Source organism: Oryctolagus cuniculus, chromosome 17 (assembly GCF_964237555.1).
Source record: "Oryctolagus cuniculus chromosome 17, mOryCun1.1, whole genome shotgun sequence".
Lineage (NCBI taxonomy): Eukaryota > Metazoa > Chordata > Mammalia > Lagomorpha > Leporidae > Oryctolagus > Oryctolagus cuniculus.
In genome coordinates this window covers 58,829,633-58,857,577 of record NC_091448.1, presented here as the reverse complement: position 1 = coordinate 58,857,577, position 27,945 = coordinate 58,829,633, and the positions used below count along the sequence as shown (strand labels likewise).

Here is a 27,945-nt window from a genome sequence, read left to right as displayed (position 1 = left end):
CTCTCCTCTCCTCCCCTCCCCTCCTCTCCTCTTCTCTCCTCCCCTCCCCCTCCCTTCCCCTCCTCTCTTCTCCCCTCCTCTCCCCCTCCCCTCCCCTCCCCCTCCCTTCCCCTCCTCTCCTCTCCCCTCCTCTCCTCCCCTCCCCTCCTCTCTTCTCCCCTCCTCTCCCCCTCCCCTCCCCCTCCCTTCCCCTCCTCTCCTCTCCCCTCCTCTCCTCCCCTCCCCTCCTCTCTTCTCCCCTCCTCTCCACCTCCCCTTCCCTCCCCCTCCCTTCCCCTCCTCTCCTCTCCTCCCCTCCCCCTCCCTTCCCCTCCTCTCTTCTCCCCTCCTCTCCCCCTCCCCTCCCCTCCCCCTCCCTTCCCCTCCTCTCCCCCTCCCCTCCCCCTCCCTTCCCCTCCTCTCTTCTCCCCTCCCCTCTCCCTCTCCTCTCCTCCCCTCCCCTCCCCCTCTCCTCTCCTCCTCTCCCCTCCCCCTCTCCTCTCCTCTCCCCTCCCCTCCTCTCCTCTCCTCTCCTCTCTTCGCCAGTCTTTGAAACTTTTCTCTCTCTTCCCACATTTACGTCTGCACCATAGAGAAGGCAAGAACAGCAAAGCCACCCATTTTAATAAACTCCATTCTCTGTTGCTCAAAGAATCCTCTCGATTTCCGCACAGTTCTCAGACTTGAGACCTCGCGCCCGCTCGGGTTCCTGCCAGGGCCCTGAAATCATGGGACGGTGATTTTAAGTCTCAGCGATGTCCTTAAGGAGAACCGTGAAGTGTTGACTTAACACCGTCGCTGCGAATTCCTCCACCCGGCGTCCGTACCCCTTTGCTCCAGGTAGCAGCCAAGCAAGGGCTGAAAGCTTGCTTCAGAAACACCTGCTGGGGAGGCGAACACCTGCTTTTCGCTGACCTCATTCAGGCGTCCAAAGACGGCGGCTCGCAGTTCGTAAATCCAGCCCACTCACCAGTCCCCGTCTCACACACTGCATCAGAGGGCTCCTTTGCACATTTCTTCCACCCAGAGTTTCTGGCAAAGGAAAACTTTGATGTTTTCGGAGAGCCTGGAAAACCTGGATCGCATGCTATTAGTGGCTGCCTTTTACAGCCATAATGGCCGGGGAGGACTTATTTCTAAGTGTGGAGAAACATATTGTCACCCAAATATTAAACAAGGGCTGTGGAGGGATGTTATGAATTAAAACATAAAGGGAGAACCACAGGAAAATTCAGTATTTGGATATCTTAACTTACGGGAGTTATTGAGAGCCAAAGAAACCAAAAGACAAAATCCTTGGCTTTTCAAGAATATATCAAATTCCTACAACCCTAAGGTCAAAAACCTTTCATGGAAGGGTGAGACATGAATCACACTATTAAGGAGTAAGCTGGTGGCAGGCTAGAAATAATCCTTTTGGAATTCGTACACCGCCGACCACAGGGTGTGGACACAGGGCTGCGGGCCAGGAGGCATATTTAAATCCCTAGCGTAGCTCTCTATGAACTAAGACTCGTGGGGCTCACGCCAGCCTTGTTGCATCCGATCTCTAGGGAAGGGATCTGAAACATGGCCAGGTTTTAAGCAGCAGCTTGGACTGCCTAACCCGTGGGGAGAGCAAGCCATGACAATGAGCTGCAAGCCACCATGGGGCTGGCGTGGTCCAGGCGTGGTCCATCTAGGCTAGCCTGAAGACTCAGCCTGACCCTTTGGCTGCTGGCCACGGTTCCAGTTTGCATTGCACCTGGGACCGGAGATGCGCATGCCCACAGTCGTGAGGGCCAGGATCACGGATTCAGGCTCGCTCTCTCTCATCTCCTTGCCTTTGGATTTTTCCGGGGACGTGCGGCTCAACTCCCCTATAAGGGACAGGGCTAACACCCTTTGTACCTAGGGACAAACTCTGCCCTTCCCCTCACAGATGATCCGGGTCCTCCAGGAGGTCTGGCTGAGGACAACTCAACATACTGTCCTCCTGCTCTTCTCCTGTCCCTGGACCTTTGCACGGGTGGGTGTTTTTGCAGTGCTCTGTGAAACTGGACAGAAAAATCTATACAGCGTTTTCTAGTTAATATTCTATCTAGGTCTCAGGGCCCACACTGTCTACCTTGGATGTCATGACTTCCCCTCACCAAAGAAAGAGCCATTGCTCTCACTGTGGCCAGCATCACCAAAGATTGCTGGGGTAGGTGGCTTCAGGCACCGTGCTGGGCTCCACTCACACATGACATTGTAAGTGTCTGTTCATCACAGCTCGGTGAAAGAGTTTCTGTTTTTATCCCCGTTTACAGATGAGGAAAGTGAGGCTGCATCATAAACAGCCCAAGCCGAACTCGGGTTTAGGTTTGGTCTGATGTTGAAGCGTATACTCTTTACACGCTAAACGATGGATCAAGAAAGGTTCATTCCTGGGGCCAGCGCTGTGGCCTAGCAGGTTAAGTCTGCCTGTAGCGCTGGCATCCCATATGGGTGCCGATTCAAGTCCCAGCTGCTCCACTTCTGATCCAGCTCTCTGCTGTGGCCCGGGAAAGCAGTAGAAGATGGCCCAAGTCCTTGGGCCCCTGCACCGCATGGGCGACCAGAAGAAACTCCTGGCTCCTGGCTTCAGATTGGTGCAGCTCCAGTCTTTGTGGCCATTTGGGGAGTGAACCAGCAGATGGAAGACCTCTCTCTCTCTCTCTATCTCTCTCTCTCTCTGTAATTCTGCTTCTTAAATAAATAAATAAAATCTTAAAAAAAAAAGAACGATTCATTCCTTTGTATGGCTGAATTGCATTCCATTGTATACACACCACATTTTCTTCACCCATTCATCCACTAATGGGCATCTAGGTTGATTCCATACCACGGCTTTTGTGAAAACCGCAGCAATGAACATAGGAGCCCAGGTATCTTTTGAATGTACCGACTTCATTTCCTTTGGATGTATACTTCGACATGGGATAGCTGGGTCCTATTGGTAGATCCTGCCATCTGCAGCAAAATTAATGGAATTGGAGGTTATTGTGTTAAGAGTGAAACAACCCAGGCACAGAAAGACAAGTACTGCACGTTTTCACTACCAGGTAGAAGTGGAAAAGAACAGTTGACTTGAACGTAGAAGAGTGATTAGCAGAGACAGGGCAGGGTGGGAGAAGGGGACATACAAGGACTTGAATAAAGGGCATCAGAACACAACTAGACAGAAATGATAGGTTCTCACATCCCCTGTGCAGTGGGGCAGCTGTAGATGGCGATAATGCATTGTGTATCATACAAAGAACCGGAGGGGAGGAGCCAGTAGGCGCCAGAAATGGAGGAAGGGTGGAGAGCTGGAGACACTGAGTGCCTGGTTTGATAGCTGACACTTCACGCAGGGATTGAAATAGCGCTCTGTGGCCCATTAACAGTGTACAGATAGCGCATGTTAGGGATAAAAGTCTTAATAAATGAATAAAGAAGGACTCAAGCATTTGTCTAAATACAGAGGAATGCCCAGGGTGAACATGACCAAGTGTTTTGCTGATTGTCTTCTGGCTTGGTGATTAGATTTCCAGGGCTTCAAGCTGCCTTTTCAGGTATTTGGGGACACAGCCCCTCCTTATAAGAAGGCAAGCTGGGCCACCAAACTAAACACAGGTGACATGTGTTCCAAAGAATGCAGTGGCCTGGTTAAGGCCAGCTCATAGTCCGGGTCATTTAATAGCTTTTTCACCCCATTTAACAAGTATTTATTAAATGACTACCATGTGCACGCTACAATAACACCCTACGCTGCTCTACCTGAAAATGAAGCCATAGCCAGAGGATGTGGGATAGGGACATGGCTCAACTGCATGGACCCATTGCCCAGTTTTCCCCCAGGCACAGCTCATTGGAAGGCCAGATGTGAGTGACCCTAAGTTTATTCTGTAGTCCACTCACTATTTCTGGAAAACCCTCCCCATAGATATCACCCCAAAAAGAAAAATTTCCTCTGTCAAATAATTTCGGAAGCACTGGGTGGAAATGAAACCTTGGAAGTTTTCTCTACTGAAAGACTTCTCAGATTTCCTACTCAGTGACTGAGAGGTGAATCCAAGAAGCAGTCAAGAGTGTGAACAGTTTTCCAAACATCTTTGTGGATTTTCCCTGGACCTTTCCCCCATGGATGCTCACGTGATATTTGTGCTCTGCAGAACTCATCTTGAGCCGGCGCCGCGGCTCACTAGGCTAATCCTCCGCCTTGCGGCGCCGGCACACCAGGTTCTAGTCCCGGTCGGGGCGCTGGATCCTGTCCCGGTTGCCCCTCTTCCAGGCCAGCTCTCTGCTGTGGCCCGGGAGTGCAGTGGAGGATGGCCCAAGTGCTTGGGCCCTGCACCCCATGGGAGACCAGGAGAAGCACCTGGCTCCTGCCTTCGGATCAGCGCGATGCGCCCGCCCCAGCGCGCCGGCCACAGCGGCCATTGGAGGGTGAACCAATGGCAAAGGAAGACCTTTCTCTCTGTCTCTCTCTCTCTCACTGTCCACTCTGCCTGTCAAAAAAAAAAAAAAAAAAAAAAAACACTCATCTTGAGAGATGCTGATTCAAATACAACCGCTCTTCATCGACAAGCAAACGCAGTCAGACCTGGGTACCCAATTTTTTTTAATTGTTTATTTATTTTTATTTGAAAGGCAGAGAGAGTGATAGACAGAGATTTCTTCCCCAACTGTCTGCAAGAGCTCCAGGCTGAACGAGGAGCCAGGAACTCAACCCAGGTTTCTCACCTACTTGAGTATGTGCACCTGTGCCTCCCAGGGTGCACATCACCAGGAAGCTGGAATCGGAAGCAGAGCCGGGACCTGACTCCATGCACTCTGACACAGGATGAGGATGATGCATATGACTTTGCCTTGATGACCTGTTTCCAACCAAGAAGTATTTATTTATTTATTTTTCCCCATGAAAGCCATTTGCCTGGCTTTCAAATCGTTATCTTTGGAAATCTATCACTCCTCTGCTACCCCTCTAATCCAATTATGTTCCTTCAATGATCTATACATCATTTTTTTTTTTTATGAACAACTTTCAACTGAATACCGGTAGGTGTCTAAATATTGCTACGGATGGGTTTCTTCACAGTGGCCCAATCAAATGTGATCCCTGAATTCCTCTTTGGAGGCCTCTTGATTTCTGAGCACTACTTATAAAACTGATTAAAGTGACTTTGGTTTTTTCAGGAACTCATAACTCACGTTACACTGTAAGGATGACAAGGACAAAAGGAGAGACACACTCAGGGAACCACATCTAAAGAGGAGTATTTTACTTCGGACGACATCTGAGCGCGTAATTAAAGAAGCCGTTGATGAGATACACACAATTTTGAAAATTCTAATGCGATGGAGTTTTCGGTTCACTTCTCCCGCCCCTTTTGGAGGTTTTATCTCTGGAATTCAGGAACAAAACATATGCCTTTTGCTTCATAAGACTTCCCTTTAATGGATGATAAAGGTCGGTGATTAATAATCGCCAGTCTCTGATTGTTTTCATTAGAACGATAACATATGGACACGCAGCTCAACCTCTTTCCAGAACCCTGGGATGGGATCATAAAAGGAGAGATGAGAAATTCTGGTTTAGATTAAAGCAAATGGTTTGAGGACTCGGCCCTGATGAGCTACAATTTACTGTTCTCAAGGCGCACAGAGAGGAGCCTCCTGCACTTTTCTTCTCTGGGGCTTGAGCTGGAGGAGAGGGTGAGGATTGAGATCTCCAGCCGTCTGGATTCCAGTGACGTCAGTTACAAATGAGATGGGTGTGTGGGTGGGCCTCCACCAATTCCCAACAAGCACTTAACCGTAGCCTCAAATCCAACGCGCATTTGTCATTATTAAACCTCACTGGTTCAGCGAAGGCCTCCGGCGAGATGGGGACTGGGATGCCGAGGGAGAGAGAGAAGCAGGGGAGGTGTGGGTGTACAAAGAACGGAGTGATCAGAGATAAGGAAGTTAACTGTGGCAGAGAAAAGCTTTATGGTACCAATGTGAATTATGCTGGAGAAGTTGGACAAGGAAGGGGGGCGTTAGCAATTCAAACCTTACCTTTATACAAGGTGACGCTCACGGTGGGGGAAGACAATTAGTATTTTGAGTGCCTGTGGGTGCTAGATGCTAGGCTAGGCTCTTAGATATAATGCCTCATTTACATTTTATAAGAAAGGGCAGGCCGGCGCCGTGGCTCACTAGGCTAATCCTCCGCCTTGCGGCGCCGGCACAATGGGTTCTAGTCCTGGTTGGGGCGCCGGATTCTGTCCCGGTTGCCCCTCTTCCAGGCCAGCTCTCTGCTGTGGCCAGGGAGTGCAGTGGAGGATGGCCCAGGTGCTTGGGCCCTGCACCCCATGGGAGACCAGGAGAAGCACCTGGCTCCTGCCATCAGATCAGCGTGGTGCGCCGGCCGCGGCGGCCATTGGAGGGTGAACCAATGGCAAAGGAAGACCTTTCTCTCTGTCTCTCTCTCTCTCTCACTGTCCACTCTGCCTGTTTAAAAAAAAAAAAAAGAAAGAAAAGAAAAGAAAAGGGCAGTCGACATGATGATTTACTAAATAGACCTGCTTTCAAAAATCTGTGAGAAAATAAGACAACACACATTAAAATCTTAGTGGAGTGTCCGAGGCATAGTGAGCAAAAAATGTCTCCCCTAACCCTTTCCACCTTCAGGCAAACCAAAGCCTCAAATGAACAGCAACAGAAAACAAAACCCACCAGGATGAGCTGCGTGTCAGTAGATACTGTTCACACATAGGAGGTCCAAGTGTTTTCCGAGCCCTTGTCCAAAGACCTCTGTGTGTTCATTCTCTCTTCTCTCTCTGTCCAAACCTGAGTTGCTACACTGCCTTGCAAACTGGCCATTCTCCTGAATTTTTACTCTTACCAGGCAAACATCATTTTTCCTATTCTCAGAACCAAAGCTGGACGTTCATCCAGGTCCCCCATGCACTCAGGTCCTAGTCAGTAAACAGACTTACTGTCCCATGAATTCAACTATGGCAGATGGTGTTTCCAGGGTGTCTCTTCTCTTCTCCACTTCTTTCAAATAAATATTTCCAATATACATATTTATGGGATACAGTGTAATCATTTGCTGCACGCATTCCATATGTAAAGATCAAATCAGGTTAGTTAGTAGTTCCACCTCCTTCAACATTATAAAAATTGGATTAACACCTAGCAGTTGTGCGTATTTATGAGCGACAATGTAATATTTCAATATATGTCTACAAGCATTGGTAATCAAGTCAAGCTATTTAGCAAACTGCCTTGTAAGATATAACCAGTGGGTTCTTTCCTAATTTCATTCTTACAATCCTGTATATTTCTTGCTCAGAATGGCTCAACAAATGTCAACCTGTTAGTGAAGTGTCTTTTTCTCTATATTATAAATATGGAAAGTTATGTAACTTGTCCAAGTTAGTGGCAGAGCTACGATTCAAACTATATCTGCCTATACCTTTTCTTTTCTTTTTTTTTTCTTTTTTCTTTTTTTTTTTTTTTGACAGGCAGAGTGGACAGTGAGAGAGAGAGACAGAGAGAAAGGTCTTCCTTTGCCGTTGGTTCACCCTCCAATTGCCGCCGCGGCCAGAGCGCTGCGGCCGGCGCACTGCACCTATCCGAAGGCAGGAGCCAGGTGCTTCTCCTGGTCTCCCATGGGGTGCAGGGCCCAAGCACTTGGGCCATCCTCCACTGCACTCCCGGGCCATAGCAGAGAGCTGGCCTGGAAGAGGGGCAACCGGGACAGAATCCGGCACCCTGACCGGGACTAAAACCCGAGGTGCCGGCGCCGCAAGGCGGAGGATTAGCCTAGTGAGCCGTGGTGCTGGCCTCTGCCTATACCTTTTCCTGCCTCATGCTGAATAATAATTGCCTTCTCTTCTCTAATATGACTTTAATTGTTCCTTTAATGCCTGGTACTCATCACATTCTTCCTCGGATTATAACATCTGTATATCTATGTTATCTTCTCTCCTGAACTAAAGGGACTCTGGGAACAGAATCCATTTATTTTGCATCTCACAGTCACCATCACATCATGTAAAGCAGAGTTGATAAATATCTGTTGAGTTGCACAACAACCCAGCTGAACAGTAAACTTGGAAGTTTAGTAAAGTCAGTGCCTGTGGTTCAGCATAATTACTGTTCTGTGCCTAATGGGAACAAAAATGAGGTGTCTCTATCTTCAATAAGAACCTGGAAACGATAGTGTTCTTTGAGCAATAAATCATGTAAGAGTGGATCAAAGCGGAAACACTGAAGTCATAATTGCTCCCAGTCAACTTGGTTTCATTTCAATCCAAAGGAAGGCATTATATGTCTAAAGAAGTAAGGAGCGTATGTTTCCCTTAGAAGGGCATTTCTTTGGGTCGCTGAGACTAAAGGGATTATCCTGGTTCTCCACTACCATATAAAAATCTACCCTCAAAATTTCATGGTGTAAAACAGGTTAGTATTATTCCCCCATGATTCTGTGCGTTGAGTGTGTTCAGATGGTTTCTCATTTGGTGATTCTTACACAGCTGCGAGCAGATGCAACACGAGGTTAGAGTCAACTGAGCGCCCATTGAGTCCAAAGACTGAGAAAATTCATTCAAAGACTGGCAGCTGGTGTCAGTGGAGAACTTGACTGAGGTTGGTGACAGGCACACACACATACGACGTTCCCAGTTGTATGATGGGTGTGCAGGAGTGGCCAGTTGTTGCAAGGCTTCTAATGACCCAGCATGAAAAGTCACAGAAGTAGCATCACCTCTGCATTCTGTTGGTGAATCAAGACACCAAGGCCAGCAACGATTCAAGAAAGGGGGAATTAGCATCCACCTGTTGAGTGAAGAAATAGCGTGCATGAACAGGAATGGGATGGGTTGATAGAGACACTTCTGTAGAGAGCTACCTCAAAGATGGAGAGTAAAGACATCAAGTGGTCAAGAGTTCATCTTAGGGAGACCGTTCTGTGGCTCAGGGACACTGTTATCTATTCCAGTGGCTGATGACTATCCCTTGTTCCTTTGCAAAGTTTTTATTCACAACTTTTCTGTATCCAAGTTCAACCAGAAGCAGGGAATGCATCATAAAGACAAAGAAGAGAGAGCATATGAAAACAAAGGTTTCACTGGACCCATGACGCAATCTCAACCCTTACACAATCTCAACCCTTACAATAGCTTCAAGTGAACAGATGGCTTTTCATGGGCCTGCTACAAGGAGAGACTCTGCCCTGCTTGTAATCCTTTCTTTTTCTAGACTCTCACCTGCTGCCTGTGCCTTGCCTTCTGAAGCAGTTCTGAGTATTCTCCTTGATGCTCACGCGTTTTAATCTCTCCCAGTGGTTTTGTTTCTCCACCCAGGCCCTGTGTTTGAACTGTAAACCGATTTCCCTTCCAAGAAACCCATCTGACTCTTATTATTCACCCTTTCAACATCTTGTACTGTAGCAATTACTTCTCTGATGTCACTTCATTCTTAGAATATTGAGTATTGAAGCCTAAAAAAAAAGAGTACCTATTTTAATCATGGGTTTCAGCACACTTTAACAGTAACTGATGAGAAAAAGGTGTGTTTCTGGATAGGACTGTCTAGGGCATGTTGTACCTCTGAGCTGGGAAGATGTGAGCATCGGGGCTCCCAACCTGTATCTTATGAAGTCAACACCAAGACACGATCTGCGTGATGTGATGAAGCTAAAAGAGAGAAGACGAGAGAAACATAGTCTGTTTCACCCTCCAGGAGGAAGTGCTAAAGGCCTTTTCATATGTGGAGTGTCAACCTGCACCAAAAGTGTGTGGATTCGAAACCAAGAAGCAAATGAGAGTAACAACATTGATACTGGCACCATTACCAAGAAACAAGCAGGGACATTAGGATTTAAAAAGATGATTGAACCTATTTAATAGCAAAATATGAGATGTGGTCTAGGTAGTCATCGCAGGAAAATGCATAGCTTTAAATGAATTAGTTAGCTAAGGGAAATGGATGCAAAAGTATGGTCAACTCAAGGTGGGGGAAAATAACTTAAATAAGGAGATTAGAGGAAGGTAGAGAGAAAGAAATATTTTTGAAATGGGAACATTACACATAGTTGATAAATAATTCTAAGAAGCGGCTTCTCAGAAAAAGAGATGAGAGAGATCTCACTCTAAAAAAGTGAAGAAACAACAGTGCAAGTTAAAAATGAGTGAAGGAGCCGGCGCCGTGGCTCAATAGGCTAATCCTCCACCTTGCGGCGCCGGCACACCGGGTTCTAGTCCCGGTTGGGGCGCCGGATTCTGTCCCGGTTGCCCCTCTTCCAGGCCAGCTCTCTGCTATGGCCAGGGAGTGCAGTGGAGGATGGCCCAGGTGCTTGGGCCCTGCACCCCATGGGAGACCAGGAAAAGCACCTGGCTCCTGGCTCCTGCCAGGATCAGCGCGGTGCGCCGGCTGCAGCGGCGGCCATTGGAGGGTGAACCAACGGCAAAGGAAGACCTTTCTCTCTCTGTCTCTCTCTCTCACTGTCCACTCTGCCTGTCAAAAAAAAAAAAAAAAAAATGAGTGAAGGCGTTTACAAATATAGAGGGGACTGGGGAAAAAATGAAATTTGTCTTCCAGTCCACTTTAATGATTTTTAAAAGCTGGGGGAAGTGAACAACTTACAAAGAATGCAAATCTTATCAAAGAATAGCAAGATAAATAACAAAAGGGAAAATTAGCAAAGTCCTCAGAGAATCCATTTTCTCACTAAGGGTCTAGCCCTAGGCAGTTTTGTGAATAAACTCTTTTTAGGATTTAGCAAAAACTCCTTTGCTATTTAAATTGCTCCTGTGCATAGAGAAAGAAAGAAATCTATCTAATCTGTCTTAAGAAGCCAGGATCACATTAAATGTGGAACTGCTCAGAGAGTGTCTCTTAAAAGAAAACTATCAATTTCACTTACTAATACAAACACAAAAAGTAATCCTCACATATCATCAAATAAAATTTATTACATGGCCAAGTAGGTATTCCCTGTAGATTAACCAGGAATGTGCTTTAATGTATTAATAAACAAAAAAGGGAAAAATTCATTTCAATAAATTTCAAGAAGATATTTTTGTAGAATTCAATTCCATTCCTGATTTCAAATACAAAGAACTCTGAGTAGTTATGCCCAGTAAGTACCTTCATTCACAGAATCAGCAGAGTGAGATAAAGCAGACAGCCAGCATGGTACTGAGGTGCGAAGTGTGTAACCAGCTCTCTGCTGTGGCCTGGGAAAGCAGTAGAAGATGGCCCAAGTGCTTAGATCCCTGTATCATTGTGGGAGACCCTGAAGAAACTCCTGGCTCCTGGCTTCAGATCAGCTCAGCCCCGACTGTTGCGGCCATTTGGGGAGTGAACCAGAGGATGGAAGACCTCTCTCTCTGTCTCTCCTCTCTCTCCCTGTAACTCTGCCTTTCAAAATAAATAAATAAATAAATAAATAAATAAAAGTAGGATTCAGAGAAGGACATCTGCCCTCCACATTGCTTCAGGACTGATCTCCCTGCGACAGGTCACCTCCCTCTCTCCCACTGTCTAGCTGGGTCACAGGCTTCCTAGGTGAGTACATCTAGTTGTGCTACTGTTCTTCATATCTTTAATTACTTCCTTCTGTTCCCAGGCTGAGAACTAACATGGTTAAAATCCTTTACATCTGCAATGCTTTGCAGGATCTGGCCCCTTCCTCCTTAAGTGACTTGGTACCTACAAGGTGCTTGTGGCCTGGTAGGGCTCTACACTCAACATTAGAGAGAGGGAAGGGGAGGAGAGGCCGTAGGAAGACAGTCTCCTTGGGGCTGCACCTTGTGGACATCTGTCCTTCTTTCAACACCTCAACCACAGTTTGTGCTGGCTCCTGGCCCTGCTCAGAACACTTTTCCCCTCTTCAGTGTGAGACGAGGTCCGTCAGAACTCAACCTCTGACAGCTCCTAGACATGGATTTCCATTTCTTGTTCTGCACTTTTCAATTATGGAGGAGGGTGAGAGTCGTGCACGTGTATCAGGTTGTCTCTTCTTACTCGGATCAGCTGTAGTCACAAAGACTCTTGCAGGCAGGGAACACCAAGGTTGCTGGAAGTTTTGTTTTCCTGTGGATGGTGAGGGGTGGGCAGAGATGCCAGGAAAAGGGGGCCTGGGTGGGCCACTTACCTTGACCACTATTATTTATTTATTTTTCAAGATTTAATTATTTATGTGAAAGGCAGAGGTACAGAGTGTGTGTGTGTGTGAGAGAGAGAGAGAGAGAGAGAAAGTTTGTGATCTGCTAGCTCACTCCACTTCCCAAATAGCTGCAACAGCTGGGGGCTGGGCAAGACCTCAGCCAGGAGCCTCAAAGTCCATCTGGATTTCTGCCATGAGTGGCAGGGGCCCAAGCACTTGGGTCATCTTCTGCTGCTTTCCCAGGTGCACGAGCAGGGAGCTGGATTGGAAATGGAGCAGCAGGACTCCAGCTGTCCTGCATATGGGATGTCAGTGAAGCAGGCAGCAGCTTAACCCACAGCAGCTGTGCCACAATGCTGGCCCCCAGCCACTGTTATTGAAAATCAGTGCTAACCAAGAAACGTGAGAGATAAAAGATAAAGCACACACATAGACACACACTTATCATTAAACTGCTAAAAATGATTCAATAGAAAAAAAGCCTTTTAATTACAAGAGAACAGCTTGCTAAGGAATTATGATTTCAGAAGACAGATTGAGCACACGCTTTGCTCTTTCTCTTCTCGCTCCAATCATGGCCACTGCACAGAATAATAGGGAGCAAATTCATTATAGTTTGCAAAGCAAAGCAAAAACACTGCCCTTTTAGCTTACATCATGTTGATTCCTTGAAAAGATGGGAACACAATGAAATGAGGCAAATTCAGCTTGGATTTAAAAAAAAAAAGCCCCATCATCCTGAACCATGAAGAAACAGTCAACGTGCAGGAGGGAAGATCCACAGGCGTGGGTTTCAGAAGCAAGAGGGGTCAGGGCTGAAATCATTTGCATTGAGCATGGTCATACATGGAAGGAAAGCACAGGAGCTGCTCCTCCTCCCCACATTTCCCTTCCTCGCAAGGCTGAAAGCTGAAATCATTCGCATCCTGGTCTCCCGCAGATGTCTGGGAAAGTGAAGACCTGCAGGTGAGGTCCCAAGAGCAGCGCCTGAGCCCACAGAGCAGATAGAGCGTGAGGAGCAGGACAGTCCCCAAGGCCATGCCCCGGGATGCTCCCTCCATTGAGGGCGGAGATACAGACCTTGGCCTTGAAGAGCTTGGTCCTCAAAACTGAAGAAAACTAAACCCAACACCTCAGCTCAGCAGGTTGACTGCAACGCGGAATTAGTGAATATGGCAAACAGACCCAAAGAATTCTCATATAATGTGAAGCCAAAGGGTGAAATCTTTAAGGAAAAAGCAAAAGAAACGTCTCATATGTAATGGGAGTTTCTGAAGGAGTAGCAAAAATCCAGGGGAAGAAATTCTTAAGTAAGAACAGAGTATGTTTTTTCCCAAATTAATGAGAGATATGTTTTCAAATTTGAAGAGTAGGATAATATGAAAAATAACTCTCCCTCACCTGTACACATAATTTCAGAATACTGAGCAAAGAGTAAAATCTAAACCTGAGAACAAAGAGCTAAACACGCACAACACACTTGCACAAAGAGAGAGAAACATGTCATAAATGGAATTAGAACTTAAGCACACATCTCACTGGCCACACATGATACATAAAGATGATCAACCAATACATTCGGTCATCTGAGTTTGGAAATTACTTGGGAACATAATTCTGTCATAAGAAAAATGTGTGTTAAGACAATAGAGAATTTTTCTGACACGTAAGAAATGATAAACTGTATCCCTATAGATGCCTTTTGAAAGAATTGTGAAAGAACCTTTTCCAGCAAGAAGAAAATAAAAACGAAGGAAGGAAGAGAATGCAAGAAGGCAATTAAAGATGCAAATGAGAATGATGCTAATAGTTACATCGTGATGTAATTATTCATGGTGGGGTTGCCTTAGGTGTGTAAAGCCTAAACACACACAATGTGATACTACTTATCATTTACGGACATAAGTAGATGCACTAAAATATGAAACCATACAGGCAATGACATATGTCAAATTCAGATTAGAGGTTACCTCTTGAGGGAGAGGGAATAATAGGATTGGGAAGGAGTCCAAGGAGGGGGGGATTCAATTATATAGGTAATGTTTTATTTCTTAAGAGAAAATGAAGATAAAGATCCTGAGCAAATGTAGTTAAGTGTTAACATCTGTGAAGCCTGGGCATGGAAAGTATGGAATTTGTTATATTCTTATTTATCATTTTTTTTAACATTTGAAAATTTTGAGAACTCTCCTAAGGAGTGGATGAGTAGTGAGGAAGTGAGGATTTGAGCAGATAACCACTGAAGGTGTGTTGTTGTGGGAGTTCAGAGGGAGGGGACAGGGAATAGGGAGGGTTGTGACATTAGGGAGGCAGTTTTGGTTGTGTGCTAATGGGGTTGAGCTGCCAGAGGGGAGGGAGCTTGGAAGGAAAGAATTCGGGTGATGGAATTGAGGGTGTGCTACCTGCAGCAGCACCAGCAGGAAGCTCACGCTCACTGTCTTCTCACTCTTTCCTGAACAGCTCAGAAAACCTTCAATTCGGAGGGTGCCCTCCCACACCCAGAGGTGTATTTTTTAAGTCCCTACCCCCCAGATCATTACCATTAGATTGTATCTCCTTGTCCAAGCATGCCTGTCCCCACTTCATCGTATCTAGCATACAAATACAGTTTTCTATGTTATTCTTCAATTTTGAAGACTTTCATGTCACTTAAAACTTACATTAAGTCACAGGTGTTTGGTGAAGTGGTTAAGCATCAGAGGATCTGAATGTAAGCATTGGCATGGACTCCTGATTCCAGCTTTGGCTAATGTAGACCCTGGGAGATAGCAGGTGATGGCTCACCTGTAGTTGGGTTCCCGCCACCCACATGGGAGACCTGAATTGAGCTCTTGGCCCCAGCTTTGGCCACAGCTGTTGCAGATATCTGGGGGAGTGAATCAGAGTTTGGGACCTTGCTCTATCTTATTCTCTTTCTGCCTCTGAAATAAATAAATGAATGAATAATTTAAAACCCATACACTAAATACTTTCGTAGGCTTTCTTGTGTATCTATCATGTTACAGACCTCAGCCCTGAACTTAAAATGGGAAGGAAAGATTTCTTTCCCCAACACAGAGCATTTGAGGAAGCTTTTGCCATTCATAGCAAGCGGAAGTCATAGTTTTTTTTTTTCCTTTTGAACATCAGGAAAATAGAGCTGAAATCATGGATACTGATGGGTTTTCAGAATGTGGCAGTCCTCCCAGATGTCTTCTGTTTGATCAGTGGTAAAAGAAGTTAAAACCAGCATCAGAGACTGCATGGAGGGGTATGGGGGTGGCTTTTTGGTGAAGTCATGTTTATTGAAGGAGTCTTTACATCTGGTGAAGTTTTCTCCTTTTCAAGTAGCGTCTTCTAAGTTTTGGAGAACACACAATCACCACCATGATCAACACAGTTGTAATTCAATGTCCGAGAGGGATTAGTTGCAGGACCCCTGAAGATACCCAAATCAGATGCTCGGTGTCCCTTCTATGACATGGTGTAGTATCTGCAAATAACTCATGTACACCCTTCCACATATATTAAATCATCTGTAGATTACTTTTTTTTTTTTAAAGATTTATTTATTTATTTGAAAGTCAGAGTTACACAGAGAAAGAAGGAGAGGCAGAGATGGAGAGAGAGGTCTTCCATCCTCTGGTTCACTCCCCAACTGGCCACAACAGCCAGAACTGCGCCGATCTGAAGCCAGGAGCCAGGAGCCTCTTCTGGATCTCCCACATGGGTGCAGGGGCCCAAGAACTTGGGCCATCTTCTACTGCTTTCCCAGGCCATAACAGAGAGCTGATTTGGAAGTGGAGCAGCCAAGACTTGAACCGGTGCCCATATGGGATACTGGCACTGCAGGTGGTGGCTTTACCCACTACACCACAGTGCTGACCCCTATAGATTACTTGTAATACCCAACACTATGCCAAGAATCACTATAGTGTATTGTTTAGGGAATAATGCTAGGAAAAAAAAATCTGTACATATTCAATGCAAACACGAATCTTTTACAAACATTTTTGATTCATGGTTAGATGAATCTGCAGAAGTAGAACCCATAGACATAAAGGGATGGCTGAGTATAGGAGTTTCATCATCTCCCCCGAATGCTCATATGCCTTTTTGAAGTCAACTCTTCTCACCCTAGAGGTGGCAATCAGTCTTCTAATTTCTGTCTTTATCCTGCCTTTTCCAGCATATCATATAGGTGGAATAATTGAGTATCGAGCCCTTGGAGTTGGTCTCCTTTCACTCATAATGTGGTTGAAATTCACCTATGTTTCAGTAGCTCAATCATTTCTATCACTAAGTAGAATCCAGTTTGGAAGGATTCTGAATAAATTCACTGTATACATTTACGTACAGGTTTTGGGTGAACATAACTTTCACTTTGCTTGTGTCAATCCTAGGGAGTGGCATCAGGGAGTTCTGTGGTAAGTTGATGGTTCCATTTACAGAAAATTGCTGAACTGATTTCCAAGGGGACTGAACCATGGGTATGAAGTTTAGAAAGAAGGTGTAAAATCTGTACCTCTCAGTGGAATGGCCTTATTCTCAGTGTCTTGGTCAGTTTCTGAACCCACCCCTTCCTACCAGACAGCATCAATGCATCCACGAGGGCTCTACCCCCATGATCCCAACACTTCCCATAAGGCTCTGCCTTTCAACACTGCTGTATGGAGGGTCCCAGACTCAACAGCAGTGCTGCTGGGGAAAGACTACGTTCAGACCAAGCACTCTCTGTGTCCCTCCACTCTCAGTCTCTGCTGTTTGTCCTGTGTGCTCTGGGAGCCTGCCCTGCTGACTGCATCATCTGAATCTTGTACAACTCTTGAGGATTTGCCAATGGAAAACATAGCGGTACAGGAAGGAGACTGGGGGCCAGGAAGAGAGAGAGAGAGAGAGAGAGAGAGAGAGAGAAAGAGGAATTAAGCATTTCTTTCCTACTTACTCCCTTTGTACAAGTGACTGTGTCCGTCCAGATTCTTCTGCTGGGGGGACCAGCATCCTCCAAGATTCGGTAGTGCTGCATGGAGAACAGTCTTGGTTTCATCAAGATGGAGACTGAAGGTGTGAGCGGGTGCTGGGTGAGAAGGTCAACCTTTTTTTTTCCCCAATCCTTCAGGTCTAAGCTCAAAGGAACTCTTTCTGATCACTTTTCCTAAAAGGGCTCCCCTGACAAAGTTCTGTTTCCTCAAGGACAGTCGTGTCCATCTGTGACGAGCACGCTGCTCGCTCATTTGCTGATTGGACTGTGCCCAACAAGCAAGCTCCTCTTTGACAGGTCTGTCCGCTCCTGTGCTTGGCACAAAGCATGGGAGGAGTGGAGGCGGGACCCTGTCTACCCGACACACTCTTCGCCCTATGGGTGTATCAGAGTTAACCGCTGAGAAAGCAACCCTGCTCTGTTTACGCCAGTGCGTTCTCTCCTAGCTCATTACTTGAATCAGGATCAGTTGCTTTGAGGTTGGTGGTCTGGAAGATACAGGCCGGGTCCTTACGGAAAAAAAAAAAGCTGTTCACGGCTCGTTTTTGTGGGGAATCTATGAAAACTGATCTCACAGAAGTGGAGAGTAGAATGGGGATTTCCAGAGGGTGACGAGGGTGGGGGAAGGGGGAAGGTCAAGGTCAAGTGAAGGAGACTAAGTTATAGCTTGATAGGATAACGAAGTGCACACTAGAGTATCTATAGATAATTAGATATATGTATAATTGTATCATTATCTAAATGATATATATCTTATTATCCATGATATATATCATTATTTATATGATATATATCAAGAGAACATATATATATAATGTTCTGTATATATATATTTTTTAAATATTTATTTTATTTATTTTTTTAAAGATTTTTTTTTGACAGGCAGAGTAGACAGTGAGAGAGAGAGACAGAGAAAAGGTCTTCCTTTTCTGTTGGTTCACCCCACAATGGCCGAAGCCAGGAGCCAGGTGCTTCTCCTGGTCTCCCATGCGGGTGCAGGGCCCAAGCACCTGGGCCATCCTCCACTGCACTCCCGGGCCACAGCAGAGAGCTGGACTGGAAGAGGAGCAACCAGGACAGAATGTGGCGCCCCAACCGGGACCAGAACCCAGTGTGCCAGCACCACAGGCGGAGGATTAGCCTATTGAGCAGCGGCGCCGGCCAAAGATTTATTTTATTTATTTGAAAGACAAAGTTACAGAGAGAGGTAGAGACAGAGAGAAAGGTCTTCCATCAGATGGTTCACTCCCCAGATGGCCGCAATGTCCGGAGCTGCGCTGATCCCAAGCCAGGAGCCAGGAGCTTCTCCCGGTCTCCCACACGGGTGCAGGGGCCCAAGGACTTGGGCCGTCTTCTACTGTTATCCCAGGCCATAGCAGAGAGCTGGATCAGAAGAGGAGCAGCCAGGACTAGAACCGGTGCCCATATGGGATGCTGGCACTTTAGACCAGGGTGTTAACCTGCTGTGCCACAGCACCGGCCCCCTGTATGTATGTGTGTGTATATATATATATATATATATATATATTTTAAACATTTATTTATTTATTTGAAAGTCAGAGTTACACAGAGAGGAAAGGCAGAGAGAGACAGAGACAGAGACAGAGAGAGAGAGAGAGAGAGATCTTCCATCCACTGGTTCACTCTCCAATTGACTGCGATGGCAGGAACTGCCCTGATCTGAAGCCAGGAGCCAGGAGCTGATTCCAGGTCTCCCATGTAGGTGCAGAGGCCCAAGGACTTGGGTCATCTTCTACTGCTTTCCCAGGCCATAGCAGAGAGCTGGATCGGAAGTGGAGCAGCCAGGACTTGAACCAGTGCCCATCTGGGATGCTGGCACTGCAGGCGGCAGCTTTAGCTGCTATGTCACAGTGCCAGCCAGCCCCCTGTATATATATTTTAAGAAGAAAAGATTTCACTTACTTTCACCATAGAGAAATGGTAAGTGTTTGAGAACATAGATATGTATGCCCTGATTTGAACATTGTGCAATAAATATATGGATCAACATGGCACATGGCACCCTATAAACTTGGACAATTATTTTGTATCAGTTAAGAAAATAGGGTGTGGGGGCAGGTGTGGCACAGCGAGTTAAGTCACTGCCTGCAACACCGGCATCGCATATGGGTGCTGGTTTGAGGACTGGCCACTCCACCTCTGATCCAGCTTTCTGCTAATGTGCCTGGGAAAGCAGAGGAAGATGGCCCAAGTGCTTGGGCCTCTGCTACTCTCGTGGAAGACCTGGATGGAGTTCCTGACTCCTGGCTTTGGCTTGGACCAGCCCCAGATATTGCAGCCATTTGAGAAGCAAACCAGCAGATGGAAGATCTCTCTTTCTCTCTCTGTAACTCAACCTTTCAAATAAATAAATTTTTCAAAAAAAATTCACAAACCCGTGTGGACCAACTTTTATACAAAGAAACAGATGTGGCAGTAAGGTAGTAAGATAATGAAAACTAAAATTGATAGAGAAGTCAACAGAAAATGGCATATTATTCAAAATGTTGTTCACAATGTTTTTCTGAGAGAGTGAAGTCATTGGAGTTTTTTTACATTTTATATTATGTTTAAATCTTATATAAATTTTATAAGTCACATAACCCATGAAGAAAACACAAATATTTAATGTTAATAACTACTAGCTAGACTAAATCATTTTATAGCCAGCAAATAATAATAGTTTTGATTTTTAACCTGATAGTAATGTTTCGTAGAGAAGGTAGACTTTTAGTTAAATGGCTTTGAGGGAGTAGGAGGTAGGACAGGAGTGGGGTGGGAGGGTGGGTGTGGGGGGAAGAACCGCTATATTCCTAAAGCTGTACTTATGAAATTTGTGTTCATTAAATAAAAGCTTTCTAAAAAAAATAAAAGAATCCCTGTGTCTGTCAATTGGATAATATTTGTCTAAGTTCCCTTCCTCAATCTCAAGGTATCTCATCTACAAAATGGAGAAAATTACTGTGAGATTTCCTGGGTCTTTGGAGATAATTTACTTTGTGATAATTTACTTAGTAACTGGCACAAATATTCTCTCTTCTAGGAATACAACTTCAAAGGAATGTGTGCTCCTTTCCTTCTGAGTGCTCCTAAAAGTGATTTTATCTCTGAAACAAAATCACGCATCTCCATAAAGGATGCACTCTCTTGACATCATTTATTTTTCTTTTAATTATACCAATATTCTCTCTCGGGCTTCAGAATGTCACATTGTGATCACTGCTGCTCCCTCCTTCAGTTATAGTCAGTCACCGAATTCCTTTGGCTTCTTATTCATCTACAATGATACATGAAGGGGAGTCTTCAAAAAGTTCATGGGATATTCATAGTATGAAAACTCTATGCATGGCTGTCAAACATTTTTGCACCAAAAATAAACTTGTCTTTTAATTCCATTTCTTCATGAACTTTTTGCAGGACCTTTGTATATGGTATTCTTGTTTCTCTTTGCTACTAAGAGAACTTTATCTTTTTCCCTAGTTTCACACAGGTGTGAACCAACTCCTTGCTCTTTCCCTACTCGTCATGTCATGTCTCCCTTCTGAACTCTCAGCCTCCATAGACTCCTATTCCTTACCTACAAGAGTTTTCTCATATCCTGGTATGTACCGGTGCTCAGCTACTGTATGGAAAATGAATATTGGATGCCTCTTCAAGACTTTCCAAGTCCAACACTACCCAACGCATGAACTTTCCCCAATGGGAATCACTCAGCTAGCCTTCCTCTCTGTCTTCCTTTTGTGCTAAGCCCAGTTCTCTGTCCCACATAACACAATACATGTCATCAGCCTCCTCTGCTAAAATCTATTCTTTATGATCCTTCTCATAATCCAATTCTTTTGAGAGCTCTTTGCTATGAAATTTACCTTTCTTCAATTTTTTTGGCATTTACTTTTAATAGGTACCCTATATTAAAAAAGCACAACTGGGCTATCTTGTGTATCATTTACTCTTCTGAGTGTTGATTATAATGTCACAAATAAATTGTGACTGAACCAGAGACCAGGCTGGATCGAGCAAGGAGTGAAAGTTTGGTGTTACTGCTAATGGAGTAATTATGTGAGATTTTACATTTTTCTTACAGAATGGACTTGACACCATAGTATCGTACATAAAGCTGAAATCCTTAATTAAAAAAAAAATGCAGAAAAATCCCAGGAGGCTAAAAATGCAGGAATATGCCTGACCTCCTGGCTCTCTTTGGAGAATCTATACTTTGGAGTCACCATAAGGCCTGTGACAATTCCTGTGGGCAGAATTTGCCTGAATAGAAGCCAATATCTTTCAATGAAACAGTGGAGAAAGAGTTATACTTTTCTATAAACTTGTTTATTGGTTTCTCTGAGAGGCAGCCAAATGGGGGTCATTGGCCACGTTCAATAGATTAAGCTTGATGAAATGCCAGGGCTCCCCTCCTCCTCCTCCTGCCTTCCTGGATCACCACAAGAGAGAGCCCCCTCTGACCCTTTCCACCTTCGTTTTGTTCCCCGGTACTTCTACCATATGACAACTTATGTTTTGTCTACATGTTTCTTTGTCTTTTTCCATGGCGACAGAAGCTTGTCTGCCTTGTTCCCTGCTGTGTTCTTAGTGCTTTGAACAGCGCTCATCACATAGCAGTCCCTCAGAACGGATGAGTGAGTGATTTTGTCAAGTAGCAGCAGAACCAAAATGGGCATGGTAACCAATGATGGGCTAACAATGGGAGCGGGGAGGGGCCCGTTAGTATGCAGTGTGTTCTCTGGAGCACATGAAGAATCGCGGTGGTCACAGGCATGTCTGGTGGCCCCAGCAAAACCCCTTGGTCCGTCTCTGACTTCAGCTAAGGCACAGGGGACTGAGTTCCATGCAAGCTCAGATTTACCTGTCTTATGTACACCAAGAAGGGCCTTTTCGCTTTTGCACTGGAGTCTTCTCTAACGCACAGGACTTCATGAGCCAGGGAAGCTGCAACCAGAATGCTCCTTGGAGGACATCCCCCATCATGGTGGATGAGAGAAGATGATGGATAAAGTCTGCAATTGCTCTTCAGCGCGGGGACCATTGTAGAAGAGTTTGGCGTGACTTCTATCCTGGTGGAATTAGCATCCCCTTGGCTCACGCTACCTCGGTTTTCCCTCCTTCCTTGCATCACTTTATTTTTCTTCCTTGCTTCCTGGACTCATTCTGCCACATGAATGACTATGTATCAGACTTTGCTTTTGGGGAAAAAAAACACCAAACTATGACAAGTGGAGTGTTGCAGCTAATGTGGTGACAGGTTGCAGACGCAGTCGCCATAGTACTGCAGTCTTTGTAATTTTGGTATTTGCTTATGAATCAGAACTTAGATATTATTCTGATGGCAACAATGCTTTTTAATTACATTTGCTCTGGGAGTCTTGCCTAAGACTCCCTTTGGTATATCCCAGGTGTTTCTCTTCTCGTCGCTTTCCTGGAACTTATAGAATTTGTTCTTGTTCATAGCTGCCCAGCCAGCTCAGGGAGCACAGAAAGGCATACTATGCAGAGGGCAGATGCTTCGACCCACAGCTGGCAGCACTTGAGATGAAGCTGGCCTTTGGAGATATTAACTCCCTCATTAAAATCCACTCATCAAAGGCTCTTCCAACCGTGTTTTATGGAGCTTGCTTGCAGAGTGTGCCTTGGGTTCCCCGTATCATGCACAAGGTCTATAGGTTCACTCTATAGGAGGAAGTACTTACTAGTGATTTAAGAATTGCTTTCTTGGCTGGCGCCTCGGCTCACTAGGCTAATCCTCCGCCTTGCGGCACCGGCACACCGGGTTCTAGTCCCGGTCGGGGCTCCAGATTCTGTCCCGGTTGCCTCTCTTCCAGGCCAGCTCTCTGCTGTGGCCAGGGAGTGCAGTGGAGGATGGCCCAAGTACTTGGGCCCTGCACCCCATGGGAGACCAGGATAAGTACCTGGCTCCTGCCATTGGATCAGCGTGGTGCGCCAGCTGTGGCGGCCTTTGGAGAGCGGCCATTGGAGGGTGAACCAACGGCAAAGGAAGACCTTTCCCTCTGTTTCTCTCTCTCACTGTCCACTCTGCCTGTCCAAAAAAAAAAAAAATTGCTTTCTTCAACGCTGTTTAAAATGAGATTTTTTACTCACACCCCAACATATGTAAAATAGGAAAAAGTAGTTTTCACCATTTTGTAAGTTCAGATTTATATCACTAATGAAAAAGTGAAGTTAACTTGATAAACAGATGTATGCAAAATCAGAGCTTAAAGTCAAGAGTTGCAGATCTGCATCAGCTTGAACAATTGCATCTCCATATTTTCGTTGGATGTGCTGGAAGATCCGAAATTACACGGATTTCAACACGTTGGAAAAATCTCCATTCATCATTCAGAGCTACTTTATGCCAAATTCAACAGCGTGGAGCTCAGCACATAAATTTGCGCTCCTGTGTCTTCTCACTATTCTGCATGTCGTAGCTACTCCTGTCTCTGCTTCTGGGTGCACGGGCTGCAGATGTAGCTTTGAAAAGGTGCATTGTGTCCTGGCTTTGAGCTTTCTGAGAAGACTCAAACCCCCGTGTGCCCACTCAGGTAGGATTTCAAAAGGTGGCGCGTTCTGGCTTCACACATGAGCCCATGCTGCGTGTGTTAATGATTGTTCTTTTATCAGCCGTGTGATAACACATTCTGTAATGACAGTGTCATATAACTGTAATTTTGGGTGCTTGCCATTGAACTCTGTTACTTTACAAAGCAATGTGAGAAAATTGTTGATCTCGTTAATGGTTTAGCTTCTTCTTGGTCTGCATTCAGCCATCTGGACTTGTTTGTGTGAAGTCTGTCTTAAGATTGTTGACCCGAAAAGTCCATAACAGCCCAAATGATTAAACCTATTATTTAGAATGACTTAGACACCAAGTTTTGGGTTTTCTTACAAAATCAACACAAGACTCTTGTTCTTAAGGTCTGATTGTAAATATTACTATCGATTCATTTGTTTCTGGTCATGTTTCTGGCTATTTATCTGAGAGGTAGAATCATAGACAGAGAGAAGGAGAGAGAGAGAAAAAGATCTTCCATCCTCTGGTTCACTCCCCAAATAGCTGCAATGGCCAGAGCTGGGCCGATCTGAAGCCAGGAGCCAGGAGCTTCTTCTGGGTCTTCCATGTGTTTGCAGGGGTCCAAGCATTAGCAGGGAGCTGGATAGGAAGTGGTGCAGCCATTACACAAACTGGCACCTATGTGGGATGCTGGTCCCATAGGCAGATGCTTGGCTTACTATACCATAGCATCTGCCCCCCTGGGCATGTGAACTTAAAATCACAAATACATAATGATAAACACTTTTTTTTCCTGTTTACTCATTGGGGTTATGGATAAAATCTAATTTTCAAGAACTTTTACTGCTAAAATGATATTCTGAAAAGCACCCATAGGTACTTCTACTGAGACCACCCAGAGTGAACCTAGGGAGTCTGTTCCTGCTGTGGGGAATGCTGTCTTCTTAGAGTCAAGGCCTAGCCAACCACTACCTCTGACCTAAACCCATCCCCAGTCATCCCAGTTCTATTTCTTAAAATCCCCAGCCCCCACACCCCCACTCCTTTACTACTGCTACCAGGTATGGAAGAAAATAAATGTGGCACAGATAGAAGAAAAGCTTATGCAAAGGTCGCTCCTGAGGGTGCAATGTTCAGTTGATGAACACCTTCTGGAAGTAGGGTCACTGTTCCCATGAGTTTAACTGGTTAGGTTGGGAGGCCACGTGTGCCTGTGAAGCCAGCATCCCATATGGGCGCCAGTTCGAGTCCTGGCTGTTCCACTTCCGATCCAACTCTCTGCTATGGCCTGGGAAAGCTGTAGAAGATGGCCCAAGTCCTTGGGCCCCTGCGCTCATTGTGGGAGGCATGCAAGAAGCTCCTGGCTCCTGGCTTCGGATCGGCGCAGCTCCAACCATTGCAGTCAATTGGAGAGTGAACCAGCGGATGGAAGACCTCTCTCTCTCTCTCTCTCTCTCTCTCTCTCTCTCTCTGCCTCTCCTTCCCTCTCTGTGTAATTCTGACTTTCAAATAAATAAATAAATCTTTTTTTTTAAGAGAAGCCACACAAAGCAAGGCTGACATACACATTATTGCTTATAAATGTTTCTCTATTCTCTGTATTTCACCCTCAAGCCTATATATTCCTATGCATTATTACTGTGAACCTTGTGGTCTATGTTATATAGTTATCCTGGAACCCAAACTATTTTGCATAATTTTTAAAAAATCAATCCTAGTACTTAGGAGCATTGTCGTCACTCCCATGTTAAATCATCCCTAAACAAATACTCCTCTGAAAGACACAAAATACGGACATATAAATGAGCATTTTTTCCCAAGTTATAGAAAAAAATGTACAAGTATATGACAGATTCTTTTTAACAAAGCAAAGTTTCATGCAAGTATACCTCATGATTTTTGAACTAACATTGGTTGTTCAACAGTAGTTAGTAAATGGATTTTTTTTTCTGACCACAGGGAACCATAAAGAAGAATCTTACACAGTCTAAAGTATCTGGGTCTTGGATTTGTCTGGATTATTTGGAGATGTGGAAAGAGACAGACTAGCTGGAAGGATGAAGCTAATACGCTGGAAAGACGCCAGAATCACGATGCGGTGGGCACTGGGGTTGAAATGGATTTCCATATATAGAGCTTGCCTACCCGGGAGTTCAATGCCAACAGTGTATTTCAAAGCCAGTGATTTGCAATGTGGAGTTTAGAGTAATGCTATAAATGGGGGTTAGGCTCCCCTTGGCTTGTGCTCTTATAATTGCCCTACATGGAGGAATCCCAAAGAAAGTTGAATACAGTAGTAATGATATAGAGACTATCACTACTGAGTGGTATTCCCACTCATTAGAGAGTATTGGGACAGTAAAATAAATGAAATACAAATTAAAAAATAAATGTGGACAGCACCCCCAAGGAAGTGTTTATGCAAAGCACAACCTGGATAGGAGTTAGGAAAACCAGGTTCTCCCTGTAATTAATCATGGAATTTGGTCAGGCCCTTTAACTTCTCTCCCTCATTATTATATTCATAAAATGAAGAATGGTGTCACCTGCCAAACCAACATTAAAGAATGAATGGGGAGTAGTGTTTGCTCCCACGATGGAGTACCTGGGGCCCATACTGGGCTCTGGCTCCTGGGTCTGGCTTCCTGCTTCCTGCACTTCCTGGGAGGTGGTGCTGATGACTCAAATAGTTTCCACGTGGGAAACCTGCGATACATTCAGTCTCCTGGTTTTGCATCTTGGGCATTTGGGAATGAACCAGTGAGAGTTCTGTGTCTCCCTCTGTCCCTGTTTCTCTGCTTTGAAATTAAAAAAAAAAAAAAAGGCAAAATTATGTCACTCTTGCCCCTTTGCAAAACAACCTAGTTAGAAAGAAAAACACAGAACTATGCCAACTCAGTTCATTCTAAAGGAAGAATCATTAATCTCCTGCAATCTTCAGCCCATGCCTGCTCCCACGTCTCCAACACAGCTGTTCCACTTCTTCACACTCAGAACTTCAGTGCCTCCTCCTTTCCTTAGGGAAGAGCAGCAACCACGCGAGATGTCTATGGGCTTCCACGCTCAGTCTGCCCACCCACCTGCCCCTGCACCCATACACTCCGCCTTCATTTTTGATGTGATGGGTGAAATATCAGCTTTCTGATCAAAGGCTTCCCCCTCCATTATGCCCTGAACTTTAGGTCCTCTTGCCTTCTTAAAAGCCTTGCTTCTACAACACTTCCCCTTTCTTCCCAGTAATCACCTTTTCCCCATCTACAGGCTCATTCCATTCAGCACACAAAAATGCAACTTATTTTAGGAAAGACTTCCTGGCTCTTTTTCCAACGATGCCATGTTTCTCTACAAGCACCCACCAGGGTAGCCGAACTCTCTGGCGAGTGAGTTCGGTGGAGTTGCTGTATCCACAGCCCCTCCTCCCATTCTTTTTGAAAGCCCCTCCCATCACCCTGCCCCACTGAAATGTCTCTTGTCAGACAGCCAGTGGCCTTTTCAGTACTATGGTCATTGTCTGTCTTTGTCCTGCTAAACGTATCATCAGATTTTGATGCACCTTGGCTCTCCGACTCAGATACATCTTTCCTTTGGGCTGCAGGATTCCCAGAGCTCTTCTCTCCTGGTTTGTTTTGAGGATACTACTTAAGTCTTCCCTATCTAAAGGGGGTAGTGCTTTGGAAATTTGTCCTTGGACCTCTTCTCTGGCCATATTCATCCCTGGGTGAGTTCAACCATTCCTGGGGTCTTATAAGTGTCATCCAATACTCTCACATTTAGATCTCACTTCTATTCTCCAAATTCATACCGAAGTCTGAGACTGGAGTATCCAGCTGTCTTTTGAATGTGTCATTTTGGGTGCATCTTAAGACATGTCAAGCCAAGCATGCCTACATTTCAGTCTTGATTTCTGCCTACTTGTACTCACAAGTAAATGGATACCATACAACTTGCTCCTTTCCTAGTTTTTCCCATCTCAATACAAGGAAGCATCGTTGCTCAGACTCTGAACTTCAGCGTCATCTTTGACATATATGAGGGGTTTCCAAATAGTTCATGGAAATTACATATGCACAGAGTCAAAACTTTTTTTGCGCAAAAATAATGTCTAAATTCTGTGTTCCATGACCTGTTTCAAGTATGTGTGTGTGTGTGTGTGTGTGTGTATGTATTTGGCAATCAACTCTAGCAAATTCTCGCAGTACCATTTTGAAAGAATATCTGAAATTTGGTTACTTCTCACTACCTGTGCCTTTACTGTATGTGTCTCACTTGAACTATTTCAATAACCTTCCCAATCGCTCTTGTCTTCTAGCCTAGTCTCTGGAAGAAAGTAGA

At 45.1% G+C, this 27,945-nt stretch overlaps 1 long non-coding RNA gene across 2 annotated transcripts in view; it reads right to left on the bottom strand.

Annotated features, from left to right (window-relative positions):
- Positions 1–626: 626 nt before the first annotated feature.
- Positions 627–27,945, bottom strand: part of LOC127484425 (uncharacterized) — a 44,773-nt gene continuing 17,454 nt past the window's right edge. The window contains exons 2-3 of one of the 2 annotated variants that reach the window (XR_011383292.1): positions 17,052–17,126; positions 627–1,011 (exon numbers count right to left, since the gene is read on the bottom strand). This is a non-coding gene — a long non-coding RNA (uncharacterized lncRNA). Of the gene's footprint in view, positions 1,012–5,038; positions 5,857–17,051; positions 17,127–27,945 lie in introns of those variants that run through there. The other variant, XR_011383291.1, reaches the window with a different exon arrangement.